Genomic DNA, 17,181 nt, shown 5'->3' on the forward strand with positions numbered 1-17,181 from the left:
ATAGCAAAGACTTGGCACCAACCCAGATGCCCATCAGTGATAGACTGGGGGAAGAAAATGTGGCACATATACACCATGGAATACTGTGCAGCCATAAAAAAGGATGAGTTCATGTCCTTTGAAGGGACATTGATGAAGCTGGAAACCATCATTCTCAGCAAACTAACACAAGAACAGAAAATCAATCACTGCATGTTCTCACTCACAAGTGGGAGTTGAACAATGAGAACACATGGACACAGAGAGGAGAACATCACACACCAAGGCCTGTCGGGGTGTGGGGGCTAGGGGAGGGATAGCATTAGGAGAAATACCTAATGTAGATGATGGGTTGATGGGTGCAGCAAACCACCATGGCACATGTATGCCTATGTAACAAACCTGTACATTCTGCACATGTACCCCACAACTTAAAGCATAATAAAAGAAAAAAAAATTATTGCCCAGACAAATGTCAAGGAGTTTTCTCCTTATGTGTTTTTCTAAAAGTTTTACTCTGCAGTCCCAGGCTTAAATCTGCCACAATCCCAGGCTAACCCCAATAGCCACATACTCCAGACACCTGTGGCCTCAGATAAGATGAATTTTAAATTCAGATTCATAGAGAGAAATGTCCTTATCCTAGTTACCAAGGAAAGGTAATAATAGTTAAGTAACTGTAACTTTCCTCTCCCTTTCTCCCCCACACGCTTGCAAGTATACACATTTAAAAAAAAAAAAGCCAGTATTACTATTGGATAATTAAAATAAAATCATAATTTTTATCTTTAGATTATTTTCATATGATTTTGTGTCATTATAGGTGAGGGAAATACTATTATCTTTCAGATATTTTCCTTAAGGTAAATTGTTTAGCAATATGTCTATTTACAAAGTGAGCAATACATTACATCTATATTTATTGAGGATTTAAATGATGGCATTTCAGAATTTTAGCTAATGTGAAATATGCAGGAAAGGTGGTTTACTCTCTTCCCATGAATTCTTTGCAAGAAGCCAGTTGTGAACTGGAAGGTACCTGGCCTGGGTGTCAGGACAGGGAGGGCCTGGGGTCTCGTCTTACCTTGGCTGACCTGCTCTGTGACCTCATCCCAGTTTGTCTATGCACTGACTGTGCTTTCCTGGAGAACCCTTCAGCCACTGCAACCTCGGACTCTCCTTTCTGCTGGGGGAAGCCCTCTGTGGAAATGTGTGCAAGTGGGGCTCTGCTGGCCGGGGTAGCAGCTCCTCATGTGCTCAGCTCACCCCCACATTCTCCCTGGGTGGCTTCTAAAGTGTCTCCTCCAAACCCCTGGGACATCAGCAATCACCATGTAAAGTTCACTGGACCAGAAGATTCCTCAGGTTCCTTCACCTGTCAGCAGGCACCAACACCATTATCTTGATAGGAAATTAAACATCTAAGATGTTGTCACTTTTTATATCTCCAACATTTGGTATTGTCAGATTTCAAAAATATTGTAATTGAATGGTAGGGGAACAGTATCTCATCCGGACTTCCTTTCCATTTATCTGACAAATAACTGTTGATTATTTTTCCATACACTCGTGGTGTACGTGTTCCCTCTTGTGAAATGCTTAACATTTTCTGCACTATCTTTTATTGTGTTGAGTATGCTTTTATTTATTTTTAATGCTTTATATGTTCTTCACATAAATCAAAAATATATCTTCTCCCAGATTATAACTTGACCTTCCACTTTCCTTAAGATGTCTTTTGATGAACAAATTTGTAATATTAATATTTTTGAATTAATTCATCTTTTATAATCAATGCTATGGGGTCCTGTTTATTTTTCCTTACTCCAAGGCCTAAGTACATATTAATCTATGTTTTTTAGGAAGAGTCTGACTTTAGTTTTATGTTTTTGTTTTTGTACAGACAGGATCTCACTACATTACCCAGGTTGGTATCAAACTCCTGGGCTCAAACAATCCTTCTGCCTTGGCCTCCCAAAGGGCTGGAATTACAGGCTTGAGCCACTGTGCCTAGACTTGAGGCTTAGTTTTTGATATTTAACTCCTTAATCCATCTTAAGTTTTCTTTGCATATGATGTGAGAATACAGCTTCATCTTTTGTCGGTTATCATTTTTTCATTCAATTTGTTAAGGAATATATATATTTTTTAACTTGTGGCATACCTTCTCTATTCCAAAGTCTCCTCATGCAATATTCATAGGCCTGTTGACAGATTTTTTATTCTATTTTATAGATTAATTTCTGTATCCCAAGCCAATACCACATGGATTTAATTACTATAGCTTCAGAATAATTCTTAAGGTCAGGTAGAACAACCCCCCTTTCCTGATTCTCCTTTTTACAAATGTTGGAGATATTCCCAACCCTTTACTTCTTCATGTATACTTATCAAGTTCCTTATAAATCTCATTTGATATTTTGATTGAAATCGCACTATTAATTTGGAGAAGAATTGATACCGTTACCGCATTAAGTTTTCCTAATCACGATGTGATTTATCTCTCTGTTGATTCAGGCCTCCTTTAACATTTCTTAATAAAGTTTTGTGACTTTCCCTGTAGAGGCATCACACATCTTTTCTTAATGTATTACTGGCTTTGTATTTTCTGAAAGGATGTAAATACTTTTCTGAACGGCTCCTCTGCAATGACACTGACTCACCCTGACTGCCAAGGCTTCCTGAGCTCCACCATCTGGTCCAGATATTTCTTGGTCAGTTCTTCTGAGGACATGATGGAGAAAAGCAAGGACTGGACAGTGGCAACTTTTCTCCTTTCCCCCATGCTTGCAAGGGGCAGCCACCTGCCCCTGACCAGGTCACCTTTCATTCCTCTCCATGCCCCACCCTTGTTTTCTTCATTTCTTGGCATTGCCCCCATAGCCTCTCCTGGAATTGGTCTTGCTGTAGAGTAAGTAGTTTGTAGGTCAGAGCTTTGGTGAGAATGAGAAACAAATAATATTTAAATTCACAGAAAATGTACAGAGAATATTTATGAGCCATGCTATTTTAATGACGAGGAAAGTGAGGTGCACAAAGGCCAAGCGAGTGTCTGATCACACTGCGGGGAAGGGGGCTGCTCTTGAGGGTCTGTGTTCCTGAGATGGACATGCCAGGGGTTCCTGCCTCACTGGAAGTTGTGCTGAGGTTTACAAGAATTAATCTTTATAAAGTTCTTGGAACACACCTGGTGCACAGCAAGAACATAGGAACTTTTCCGTTATCATTACCGTTTGTGCAGCTCTTGTTTAATAAGAGAAGTAGGATGTGGATCTAACCTAACATGAGATTTAATTCTGGTGCTGCATTAGAAGAAGTTTAAAGTGTTTGATATGTAAAGATGATAGATCACCTTTTTTGGAAATTGAAAGAAGGTATTTGAGCTGGGCTTTTTTAAATGAATAAAATTTAAACATTTAGTGGGAAGGGCTGGTGTGAAAAACGTCATGAGGCAAGGAGACAGGAAGACACACTTTTTTTTTTGCAAAAAGATAAATCATTCCTGGAAAACATCATAATTTTAGTTTTCTTACTGTTATTTTATGCCTAATTTCTTCTTTCTGCTTTAACTTCCAACTTTGGTTCTAGATGCTCTGTGTGTGTGTGTGTGTGTGTGTGTGTGTGTGTGTAAGAGAGAGACCGATATGCCCTAGGAAATTATTACGTTCCAAAATTAGCAGCATTTTTATAAGTTAATTAAAAAGTGTCATCTGCTCTGAGTAGGTAAAAAATGCACAGGATCATATTGGAATGGGAGGCATTCTCTCATGATATATTGGAATGGGAGGCAGCATGGAGACACTCTGCTGTTCTAGGTGCAAACTCATTGCAAGGAAGCAAGACGCTCGCTGAGAGGTGCGGGGTGGACATGAGCTCCCTTTGTAGAATCTTACAGGACACCATGCCGGGTTACTGAGGCTGGTAATTTCAAGTTAAGGGAGGGTGATTAAAATGGCTACTCGGGATGAAGAGTTTAAAATGATGAGGAGTTTGAGGCAGGTGATCAATTTAATCAAAGTGCAATTGCTTTGGGAAGGACTGCCTCTTTCAAAGGATTAATGCATACAGCAAGGTGAGGGAGGAGATGTGCTGTCAAGGTTTTTATATTGCTATAAATTCTAACTTTGAATATATTTGTGACTTTGTAGCCATTAATTTTGGGTATTATAACTATTTTAAAATTTTTGTTAATGTTTGATTTGAATAGTATAGCTATGACTATACAACTATAATGTGATGAAGTTTTAGGAGTACACTTGATTTTTTTTGGTTTTTTTTTTTTTCTTTTTTTGAAACAGGGTCTTGCCCTATAGCCCAGGCTGGAGTGCAGTGGCACTATCATGGCTCACTGCAGCCTCAAAAATCTTCTGGGCCCAAGCTACACTCCTACCTCAGTGTCTTAAGTAGCTGGGACCACAGGTGTGTGCCAACAAGCCTGGCTACCATTTTTATTTTTCTAGAGATGGCCTCTCCCTATGTTTCCCAGGCTGATCTCCAACTCTTGGTCTCAAGTGATCTTCCCAACTTAGCCTCTCAAAATGCTGGGATTTCAGACAGGCATAAGAGTCACTGCACCTGGTCATACACTCATTTCTTAATTTTGGCTTTATTGCATCTAAACACCAAAATACTTTAATCAGGAACCATTTCATATTTCATAATGAAAATAAATGAGGAAAAGTTATTTCATTGAAAATTTTACTTTCCAACAAGCTTCTCTGAAATGTATTTATTTCACTAAAGTAGAGATATCTTTTTCTACATTAATCCTATTAGATATGTTATATGTTTCATAATATTGTCAATGATATCGTCTAAACAATTTAAGATTGTTAAGAACTTATATTGTCTGTAATTCAGAATTTTATAGATTATTGCCCTGAAAAAAACCACAAAAAACTCCCCGAGCAATATCTTAAAGTCTCCTCTCTGTAAACAGATACTTTTAGTCTCCCTGAAGGAGGTGATGATAATTATGTCCTTGACGTGTTCATCCTGGGAAACCTACACCGTATCTACATTTCAGGATGTCAGAGTGCTTCCCTCCATCTGATCTTCTTGAAAATTTCACTTCCCCACGTTCTCCTGGACAACTTCTATCCTGTTAACAACTGGAAATCATCAAACCTTGCTGTGATGGTGTGGACTCCATTTCACCTGCTGTGAACTCCATTTCACCTGCTGTGAGGACACCGGCTCCCAAGCAGGGGACTCAGGGGGTCTGAAGCTAGGACTTGAGCTGGCCCCAACTCACCAAGTCTAGGCACTGACCTTGTGTTTGCCCCGTGTAGCTTCTGAGAATGAAGAGGAATAATGTGAAGTCTGCCCATCATAGGTGGTTTCAGACTTGCCATATTCTATAGCCCCTTTTTCTGGGCTTCTCCCCTCCTCAGTTCTGCTGTCAACACTTAAAGAACCCAGATATCACTTGTGCGTCTAAAGAGCTTAGTTTTAAATAACGGGTATTAAACAACTGTTTGGTGAAGGCTCTCTACGTTAAATTTTTAGAGATTCTTATGTGCCTGATCTCATGGCATGAGTATCTAGTGTTAACATCTTTAGTGTAGATAGCCTCAAGCAAGGAGACCTGTAGAGATATGTCAGGAATTATCAAGCAAATGTGGATTTTTTGTTTGTTTTGTTTTGTTTTTTTGAGACGGAGTTTAGCTCTTGTCACCCAGACTGGAGTGCAATGGCACAATCTCAGCTCACTGCAACCTCCACCTCCCAGGTTCAAGCGATTCTCCTGCCTCAGCCTCCTGAGTAGCTGGGATTGCAGGCGCGTGTCACCACCTCCAGCTAATTCTTATATTTTTTAGTAGAGAGCATTTCATCATGTTGGCCAGGCTGGTCTCAAACTCCTGGCTGCAGGTGATCCAACAGCTTTGGCCTTTCAAAGTTCTGGGATTACAGGCATAAGCCACTGTGCCTGGTCGTGTTCTTTTTTTTTAAATCCAGGTTCACGTCATCTGGCTCAGAATCCAGTTCTTTCCATGCTCTCGGGGCACGGACACCCCCAGTCAGGAGCCCAGGCAAAGCACACAAAGCCCCCCACAGGTCAGAAGACCCTGCCCATGTGAAAAGTGTTTCCAAGAGGCTTTCTAATGCTGCCCTGTTAAATATGAACAGATAATGAAGATCTCTAGATGTTCATGCAAGCCCTCTAATATAAAAAGGACACAAACAAACAAACAAAAAAGAAGAAAATAAAGACTGTTCAAGAGAAACAAAGAAGCTATCACTGCCTTTGTCTGAGTCACAGGAGGGAAACTACATTGGGTTTGCTGAACGGGAACACGTTTAATTTTAAGTAGAAAAAGAAGAAGATGATGAGTTGAATAACTAAGAGATCACTTAGAAATTTAAAGATGAGTGTTGAAATTTTAAAAAGTCTCACAAGAGAGATGAGAAGGTACAGTAGAGGAAATCTGATTACAACAAAATGGCGAAGGGATGGAAAATAAGATTAGAGGGTCTGTCCAGCTCCCACAGGACCGGTGGTTGAATCATGTAAGTTCCAGAAAGAGATCAGAGAAAATGGAGAGAAAACAACCACTGAAGAAAGCAGGGAAGACAATGGCCCTGGAAAAGCTGCAGGATACATCACATGGGAGAAAACAGATCTACACACCCCCTCATTCTGGGGAAATACTAAAACACTAGAAGCAAAGAGAAAATCATGACTCTGGGCATGGGGGTCTAGGGGAAAGGATTCGAAGAATCTTCAAGAGGTAAGAAGATGAGGGAGGAACACCATCAGACCTCCAGGGAAGTTATTTCTCATCTAGACTGTATTACTCAGACAAATATTAGTTGGGTGTCAAGACAAAAATAGACATTTTAACATTTAGGAATCATTAAAAATCTCCCAACAACCTTTCCATAGGAAGCTGTGGGATTACGTCTTCCACCAAAAACAAACAAACAAAAAACCAACAACAAGTAAATCAAGACAGAGGAAGACAGGGATGCAGCAAAGAGAGAGAGATTACAAGAGATGGGGCAGGGACCTGGTGATGGCCAAGGGGCATCATTACAGCCCCAGCTTTCAAGAGAACCAGTGTGGACCAGGCCAGATGAGAGGACACAGATGACTCCCTGAGACTTTATGCAGGACACCAAATTGATAACTAAGCTGTTCTTCCCTAAGAAGAAGATATGATGTAATTGAGAATTTAGGATAGAGTCATGAAAGGTACATAGGAGAGCATGTGTGTGTACGGACACAATTATATCAATTGCAGGGTAGAAATATTGTGCTGATAAGGAACATAGCATTAACGTGTGGTTCATCTGGCAATAGTCTCTCTGTAGTTATGACAGTAAAGCATTGCCTAATAATCTCATGCCTTGCCTAGTACAACAATGCTGGGGGCAGAAACTGCGAGAAGAGCTTGGGCGTGGAGTGCGTTGGCATACCTCCCAGTTCCCCTCGACAGGACGTGGAAGTTTAGTGGTTCACGGTGGGAAACCACGCAGCCGCCCGTGGTAGAGGCGTATTCACGTAGGGTCTGAAGGCAAATGCCAAAAGAAATGGCTAGAAGCATTGAAAGTTTTCCCTCTGGGGAGCTGGAAGTAAGACAGGGGTGGTATGTGGGGAACACTGTTTTTGTAATGAGCCATGTAAAGGTATTTTACCCCTAAACCATGCGCGTGTATGAGGTTGATGAGAACACACACCACCTTTTCAAAGACCTTTTCTTCCTGTTGTTCATTGTGATGGCTCACAGTTGCAGCCTGTCAGACCACAAGCAATCTGGAGCTGGTCTGCACAATCTCTCAGGGTCTAGGATGAAGAATTTCCCGGAATCCAGATATCTCAGGTGCATTGGGTGACAGGGAGCTGAAGCGAAAGACAGCGCAGTTATGTGTTTCATCTTAGGAAAGACGACATCAAAGTTCTTCAGCATCCTTCATCCCTCTATCCCTCTGGTAATAAACAGATTTGGTAACTGACAAAATGCTCCTTCCCTGACATTGACAAATTCCCTGGGGTTCTCAAGGTTGTTGCAAGGGGGTCTGTGTGAACAAAGGCGCTAAACACAGCTGTTTCAACTTCTATATTTAAAACTGAATAGCATAAATATAGTTTTCATTACAAATAGAACCGCTTAGAGGGGCTCCAAATGGGACTCTAGCTTGCCAGCAGCTCTGGCAGTCACCGGAGGTTAAGCCCCTGTGCTGGCAACCCTGTGACTCAGCGCTGCACCCCTCAGTCACTGTGGCCCCCTCAGCCAGGCTGCAGGGTCCACAGCTCCCTAATGCTGGGCCGTGGAGGAGTTAAGCCACACATTCACAATGAGCCACTAGTGAAAACAAGAAGTGTAAGGAACCCTGAGAATAAAATACAAACTAGCAAGGACCAAATGTGCCTCAAAATGACCTGTACCCACTCTCTAAGTCACATCTATTAACCAAAACCCTCCCACTGCCGATCACTATCTCTCTGATTCTTTAACTGTTAAAAGGAAAAACAATTTACAGTAAAATGTACAACCAAATTAGCTTTTTTATATATTAAGAATAAAAATAACTGTTTATAATATATTATATATGGAGAAGTGCTTACAAATGTCAGACTGGAATGCTGCCTTCTACCTCATCATTTGGCAATAAACTTAAAAACCAAAAAACAAAGGAGAAAGGAAGGAGAGAGAGAGAGAAAAGAGGAAAGGAAAGGAAGGGAAGAATAGAGGGAGGTAGACAGGAAGTGGGCAAGGAAGGGAGGGAGGGAAAAAGGAAAGGAGGGAAGAGAAGGGGAGGGGAGGGGAGAGGAGAGGAGGGAAACAGGGAGGGAGAGAGACAGTGAGGGAAGAAAGGAGAGAAAAAGTGAATAAACAAGTTTGGCTTTCTTTAGCCTCAAATGCAAAAATTTGAAACAGAAGGTCATTTTATGCCTACTTTTCATTACAGGATATATCATTAAATTTCAATCTGTCTCTTAATATATAATCTGTCTAAATAAACATAAAGTAATAGATCATTCTTGAATTTTTGGACAAATAATGATTTTTTATTCACTACATAATTAACTTAAAATAAATTAAACACCAAGTACTCTTGTTAAAGGGGGAAAGTAAAAACATTTTTCATATATCATGAATATTAATAATAAAGTTAAAATGAATTTTATAATACAGCTATGAATAATTCATTGATCTACAACTGAGTTTTTACAGTCACTTGTTTGTCCTATATGATATGACAATGAAGAAATGGCCCAAGTTCCTGAGAAAGGGACCCTACGGCCCCAAACTAAAGAAAGGGAGAGTGTCACCCTGAAGCTGCAATCCTTCCTTGCTGCACGCTGTCTGTGAGCCCAGGTGTTGTGGCGGCCGTGAGATGACAGAGAGAGGTTTGTTAATTTAGTTCATCTTTGATTCACTCATGAAACTGAGCAAACTTCGGTTGCACACATGTTCTATGTCTGCAGTGGATCCAGTTCTGGGGTTTAGAGTCTAATGGGCTCTCTCCCCTGCCCTGATGAGCTCGTGGTGGGGTTGGGGTGCTGCTTAGGAGACCTACAGTTACAGCATGGTATGCTAAATTCTGTGACAGAGTCAAGAGAAAACCATAACACAAGATGTGTTGCAGCCTCCAAAGCTTCCTACAAAACTCTTTCTAGGAAACCCACCACATTTTCAGTGACAGTCATCCATTTATAATTATTGATCTATAGAACAATTTTTATCTGTACTGAGGCCTTTCCTTATTCTTTCTTTTTTTAACTGCAATGATTCTGAAAGGTGAAGAGCCTAAGAAGACACAGACATTATTAAGGACTTTGAGCGATAAATTATTCATAGAAATGTCACCCATGCATTATGTGCCCCCTGCCGAGCTGCAGCCCTGCGTCCCTTCATGCTTTGGTACAAGGCCTTTGGCCAGGACTGTGTGGAGAACTCACAGCACACATGTCCACCCTCAGCGGGGATGAAGTGCTGCCAGCGCTGACCAGTGCACCTGGTTCCGGAGGGCTCTGCTCATCAACACAAATGGAAAGTGAGACCATTGGGTGCTTACCATGGTGCCGCGAGACCATTGGGTGCTTACCGCAGTGCCATGAGACTGTTGGGTGCTTACTGTGGGGCCATGAGACCGTTGGGTGCTTACCGCGGTGCCGTGAGACCATTGGGTGCTTACCGCGGTGCCATGAGACTGTTGGGTGCTTACCGCGGTGCCATGAGACCGTTGGGTGCTTACCGCGGTGCCGTGAGACCATTGGGTGCTTACCGCGGTGCCATGAGACCGTTGGGTGCTTACCGTGGGGCCGTGAGACCGTTGGGTGCTCACCGTGGGGCCATGAGACCGTTGGGTGCTAACTCTGGTGCCCTGCATGACTGTTTTGTGTTGCATGGGACAAGATGGCATGTGCTTTCATGGAAAGCCACTGGAAATAGTAAAACAATCCTGCGAAAAGCAGTTGCAACCCCGTTAATGCCCTCACCCAGAGTAAGAAGCGGGCATGCTATGGCTGCTGCAGGCCCACTCAGCCAGGCACCCTTTGTTCAGAGAAATGGGGACGGCCATTCAGTTCCCACCAGTGTGGGTGACACACAGACCTTTTGAGAAATAACAAGACCACTGTGTCTATACCATTGAGTGAACTCTTCCTTCCCTCAAACAGCAGACATGACCCAATTGTCCTTGAGTTTATATAAACTGCAATCACACTTAGATATGGTTTCAATTCATATTCCACTTTAAGGTAGTAAGGTCTATAGTGTTGTTGCTCCCATGTGAATTAATTCTTTCTTTAATCATCCTCAATCACTTCTAAATATTGAGGGAATCCTAGGCAGAAACATACTAGAGTGGAAACAAGGTGCAGATGTCACTGAGAAGGAGCCTCACATCCCTGGGCTGATTTCTGAAGTAAGAGAATCATACCTGAACAGTCCTCCCCACAGGGGGTGATGAAAACCCAAGAGAATAATGGATTTAAAATCATTTTGCAGAATGTTAATATACTACTCTTACTATTGTTATCATTCCCCAGTGTTAGAAAAAAGACTTACTTTAAATGGTTTTTACCTAATAAATTAGTGTTTATTCATTTATTTGTTCATTCAACATGAATTTGTTGATCATTAGTGTGTGCCAGGCAAAATTCTAGACTCTTGTGATTTAGAAAGAAGTTAGATAGCAAAGTGTCTACCACAATGGAGTGTAGTTTTCCATGGGGGAAGACAGAACATAAATGCATAAACAGATACTTACACACACATAATCCACAAGGGAAAATTGATGAATTGGATGTCACTAAAATTAAAATTTTACTTTACAAAACACCCTGTTAAGACAATGAAAAGACAAGCAATAAAGTAGCAAAAATACTTGGAAATCAAATATTCATCAAAGAACTAGTATCTAGAATATACAATGAAATCTCAAATTTAACGATTTAAAACAGTGTAGTAAGAAAATGGGCAAAAGACATGGGCAGATAGTTCACTAAAGATGAAATTTAAATGTACATGAAAAGATATTTAATTCCATCAACTATTAGGCAAATGCAAGTTAAAACCACGATGAGCTGTCACTACATACCTGCAATGACTGACATAAAACAACAACACACCAAATTTTGACTAAGATGCAGAGAAACTGAATCACTGGTACATTAATTGAGGCAAAGTGAAATGGTACAGCTATTCAAACCAGTTGGGCGTGTTCTTTTAAAGCTAGCCATGCAATTGCCATATGACCCAGCTATCCCACTCTTGGGCATTAACCCCAGAGAGAGGGAAATGTACATTCACAGTAAAACCTACACACACATCTTTACAGAAGCTTTATTCATGGCAGCCAAAAACTGGAAATAACCCAGATGGCCTCCCCAGCATGAAGAGTTAAACTGTGTACAGCCGCGCCATGGAATACTACTCAGCCATTAGAAAGAATAAACTATTGATACAACCCAGATGGAAGCTCCAGAGAATTATGCTGAATAAGAAGAGCCAATCTGCAAGCTTTGCACAGTGTATGACTTCATTTATAGAACGTTCTTGAAATAACAAAATGACAGAAACACTGATGAGTGGTTGCCAGGGGTTCAGGGTAGGAGAGTTGGCTCTGAAAGGGAAGGGACATCCGTGTGGCTCTAAAAGGAAAGAGGCTGGGTTTGGCTATGAAAATGAAGAAGGTGAAGAAGGTGGGAGTAGCTATGAAAGGGCAGAAGTGGGCGTGGCTATTAATTGGAAGGGGGATGGATGTAGCAATGAAAGACAATGGGGTGGTCATGATTATGAAAGGAAAATGATGGGCGTGGCTATGAAAGGGCAGGGAGTGGGCGTGGTGATGAACAGGAAGAAGCTGGGCGTGGCTATGAAAAGTCAGGGAGTGGGCGTGATGATGAACAGGAAAAGACTGGGCGTGGCTATGAAAGGGAAGGGAGTGGGCGTGGTGAACAGGAAAAGGCTGGGCGTGGCTATGAAAGGGAAGAGGGTGGACTCAGTGATGAAAGGGGCAGGATGTGGGCAGGGCTATAAAAGGACACAGAGGAACCCTTGCTCCTTCAGTGATAGTTATCTGCATGTTGACTGTGGTCACAGACACAGAAACCTACACTGGTGCTAAAATCGCACATGCATACATGAACACAAGAGAAGTAGGAAATCTGCACATCGGTGGGACGAATCAATGTCATTCTGCCTGTATGTGCTATGGTTCTGCAAAATGTTATTATTGGGGGACACTGAAACACGGGTGCATGGGATCTCTGTATTCTTTCTTCCAGCTGCATGTGAATCTACAGTTACCTCAAAACAGTTTAAAACCAAAATCTGTGTAATATAATCCCAGATAATGACAAATGCCATAAAGAAAAACCCCCACTCATTCTCATTTGGGAGATTAGAGGAAGGGTGGATGAGGAGAAAGGCCAGCAAAGCTTTGGCTGAGGACAGAGTGTGCCTGAGAACCCCAAGGAGCTCTCGCCTGGCTGGTGTTATTTTTGTTTTGCAGCTAAGCTGCCTGCCGTTTAAGAGCTCATCCTAGGAATTCCATTACCAGTGATCACAAGCGGCATCTGGGACAGGGAACTGTGAGCAGCCAGAACCGTAGGTGCATATTCCTTCCTACCGCACCTGAAGAACTGGGAAAAGGAGGTCACTGACTCACTCACTCATTAGCTGATTGTTCTGTGAATCTTTACCTAGTGAGGGCCTGTTGTTAAAAGCACACTGTAGATAGATAGATGATAGATTGATTGATAGATAGATAGATAGATAGATAGATAGATAGATAGATAGATAGATACATACATACATACATACATACATACATACATACATAGATCGATAGGTAGGTAGGTAGATAGATAGATAGATAGATAGATAGATAGATAGATAGATAGATAGATAGATAGATGATAGATGAATGGATGGATGGATGGATGTGCACACACACATTTAGTAAGCAGCATCATACACCCTGCAAGGGCATTTAGCCTATAGTCCATTTGTCAGTAGCTTTTAAATCTACATCTGGTAAATGACTCCCAGATGGGAATGCATCTTGGAACAAAGGTAGTCTCACCTCCAGCAATTACTCTAACTCTCGTTCCTCCAAGAGGGGTTCTCATGTTTGTGAGGGTGTCTCCTCACTCCGGAAAGCCCGAGGGACCCAGGGAAGGAACCAGGGGCACCCAAACTGGAATATTTGGAGAAGCAGCCCTGATGAGAGGCTGAAGATGCTTTGCTGTTTCACCTGGGAATGGGAAGGACACTTCTGACTCCATGATTTGTGAATGTGTGCATGGAGAAGAGAGCACGCTCCAAATAAAACCTTTCGTTTTGTCCACGAAATTCTGTTTTGTAGATACTTATCACTTTAATGAAAAACCTGTCCCTCTCCTGACAATGGTCAGTCATATCTGCCGTTGAGGGACTGGGACTGCAGCTGCTCCCACAGGAGTGGCCTGATGGTCTCCAGGTCTTCCTCCTTTCTACCCTTTGTGAACATTGAAGAATAGAAAAAACACTTTTCCCAAAACAACGATGGACAACGCGATGAATCTATAGAACATGCTAAAAAGCTTAAACTGATAGAGATGAATTTTTAGGATTACCAGTAGAGTAAGTCATTGTGTAAATTAATGCAATAATATTTTATGAAAGTAAAATATGATTGTTTTACGCATAGTACTGACAATATATTAGAGTGGCTTCGATTATTAATGTCCAATTCTACTATTTCTCAATCACTTGTTTTGCTTTATGTTGGTTTGTTTATAATATTTATTTAAATTTGTCTATTTGGTGTCTTTCAAATGGTGAAAATTAACTTGCATTTTTATAAAGCCACTGTATTGAATACCATCCCAACCTTTCTTAGTCAGTTTAGTAAGTAATATCTCAGAATGTGTTGGAAATAACTGTGCCTACTGTATAAACATTAATCATGGAGGTTTATACATAAGCCCCATTTTAAACACTCTTTGGATGTTGCTTTATAGCCATAACAAATAAAAAAGTTTAAATTATTACCCAAGATGTTGCATTTTGTTTTGCTTTTTAATCGATAGCATGCTCTTGTAAAATATTTTATGTGGAAATCACAACTTATTTGCTATCCTTTGAACTGAGGACAAAAATACAAACACACATGACAACCTGCTGATGATATTAGCTATGAAATACATGTGCAGATACATCACGTATGCTTCTGTAATTTGTCTCTACACATTTTATAATCTTAATACTTTGTAGACTCAATCATAAAAATGACTCTTTCTCTTAGTTTTATAAGAATATATTTATAGTTTTGTGTATTTTTTATATTACAAAGAGTAATTTCATTAATTTTCTAAAAGGTTTTTCTATAAGGAATGTTTTATTGGAAATTAATTGAGTGTGATACAAGGTTATTGTCGCCACTATCCCACTCATCTTATCTCCATGCATCTCATCATCTCTTATGTCTCATCTCCATGCATCTCATTTCCACATATCTCATCTCCATGTGCTCATCACGTGTCTTGTCATCTCCATGCATCTCATCATCTCCATGCATCTCATCATCTCCATGTGTCTCATCATCTTCATGCATCTCACCTCCATGCCTCTCATCATCTCTGTGTGTTCCATCTCCATATGTCTCATCTCTATGCATCTCATGTCTGTGCTTCTCATCTCCATGCGTCTCATCATCTCTGTGTGTTCCATCTCCATGTGTCTCATCATCTCTTGTGTCTCATCTCCATGTGTCTCATCTCCATCTGTCTCATCTCGTTGTGTCTCATCATCCCCATGGATCTCTTCCTGTGTGTCTCATTATCTCCATGTGTCTCCACGTGTCTCATCATCCCCATGTGTCTCTATGATCTCATCTTCTCCATGTGTCTCATCTCTTAGTGTTTCATCTCCACGTGTCTCATCATCCCCATTTGTCTTATCATCTCTGTGTATTTCATCTCCATGTGTCTCATCTCCTAGTGTTTCATCTCCGTGCATCTCATCATCTCCATATGTGTCATCATCCGCAGGCATCTCATCCCTGTGTGTCTCATCATCTCCATGTGTCTGTGCACCCAGCCTGCCCTCATTGCCTACTTGCAGCAAATGCATTAAAGACCTGACAATCACATCCCTCAGTTAGGGTTTCGCTTTTATTATGAATATCAGCCTCATTATTCTGCCTTTTTGTTCTTCTCTAGAGTGGCCACATCTGGTGGAAGATGAAAAAAATGTAGTTATTGAATTCAATCAAGTGTTTGCATCTTTCAAACTATCAACAAAATTCCATCAAGAAAGGTTCCAGTTGGTCTCACAGACATATGGATATCCGAGGAGCCACCTAAAGGTGAGGAATTCTATGTGGTATTAATATTTTAAGCTTTACATGCAGACAGGCATTTGCATATTTACCTTAAAATATGTTACTTTGAAAAAGCATAAATATACGTTTGTGAATGAAGCAGCATTTTATTTGATAAAGAATACAACACCTCTTGCTTTTAATAAGCAATTCAATATAAAGTCAGAATGTGTAATCTCTTGGTATACATAGACTCAAGTAGCCTTCTGTTATCTAGTTACATCACCCAAAAGAAGAATTTATAAGCATACTAATAGGCCTTGTTCACCCTTCAGCAGTCATAGAGAAGCTCCTTTGTACAAAGCCTCTTTAAAATCAGATCCCTGTGTCCGTTATTAGTTCTATTTTGGGATATTTCATATTTGAGGAAATTAAGAAGGTCATTAATTGGGGCCTCTTTTGAGTTGCCCAGGGTTCCTGTAGGTGTCAGTTACTGTTGACAAACCTCGCTTGCTGCCACTGTGGGCTCTGGGAGTCATGCTTCTTGAAAAACTTCAGGTTACAGCCTTTTGTTTTCAAAATAATTGTAGTAAAATACCTGTAACATGAAGTTTACCATTTTTACAGTTTTCAAATGTGTAATTAGTGATATCAAATGTATTCACATAGTGGTGCAATGGTCACCACCTGCCGTCTTCAGAACTTTTTCGTTCCCTAACTGAAGCCCTGTCTCCATTAAACACTAACTCCCCAGGCCTCCCCCACACTCCCTGGGTCCCAGCATTCTGCTTTCTGTCTCTGTGAATACGACCACTAGACTTACCTCGTGTGAGTGGCATGGTACAGTATCTGTTATTTTGTGACTGCTCTTTTTCACTTAGCGTAATGCCCTCAAGGTCCAGCCATGTCGTAGAATGGGTCAGAACATCCTTCCTTTCTAAGGCTGAATAATAGTCCACTGTACATCTGTCAGTGGACACGTGTGCTGCCTCCGTCTTTCAGCTACTGTGAATTGTGCTCCTATTAGCTTGGGTGTAGAAATATATATCTGAGTCCCTGATTTCACATTTCCTGAGCATCAACCCAGAAGTGGAATTGCTGGATCATGTGGATCATATTGCATTTTAATTTGTTAAGGAAATTGCTGGATCATGTGCATCATATTGCATTTTAATTTGTTAAGGAAATGCCACTCTTTTCCATAGTGGCTGCACCATAAAGTGGTGCATTATCACCACAGTTTACAAGGGTTCCAATTTCTCCATATCCAGGCCAACACTTATTCTTTTCTATGGTTTTATTTTTTTGAAATAATAGATACCCTGATGGATGTGAAGTGGCATCCTATTGTGGTTTTGATTTGCATTTCCCTCACAATTGGTGATGTTGAGCATCTTTGCATGTGTTTACGGGAAATTTGCGTGTCTTCTTTGGAGAAATGTC

At 40.9% G+C, this 17,181-nt stretch overlaps 1 protein-coding gene across 23 annotated transcripts in view; it reads left to right on the forward strand.

The window, feature by feature from the left end:
- MYT1L (myelin transcription factor 1 like) overlaps positions 1 to 17,181 on the forward strand; it is a 536,335-nt gene that overhangs the window by 256,336 nt on the left and 262,818 nt on the right. For all 23 annotated transcript variants that reach the window (XM_050753176.1, XM_050753173.1, XM_050753193.1 and 20 more), the window contains one exon: positions 15,638 to 15,783. The gene's annotated coding sequence lies outside the window, so the exon portion shown is untranslated. The remainder of the gene's footprint in view (positions 1 to 15,637; positions 15,784 to 17,181) is intronic.

This window comes from Macaca thibetana, chromosome 13 (genome assembly GCF_024542745.1).
Source record: "Macaca thibetana thibetana isolate TM-01 chromosome 13, ASM2454274v1, whole genome shotgun sequence".
Lineage (NCBI taxonomy): Eukaryota > Metazoa > Chordata > Mammalia > Primates > Cercopithecidae > Macaca > Macaca thibetana.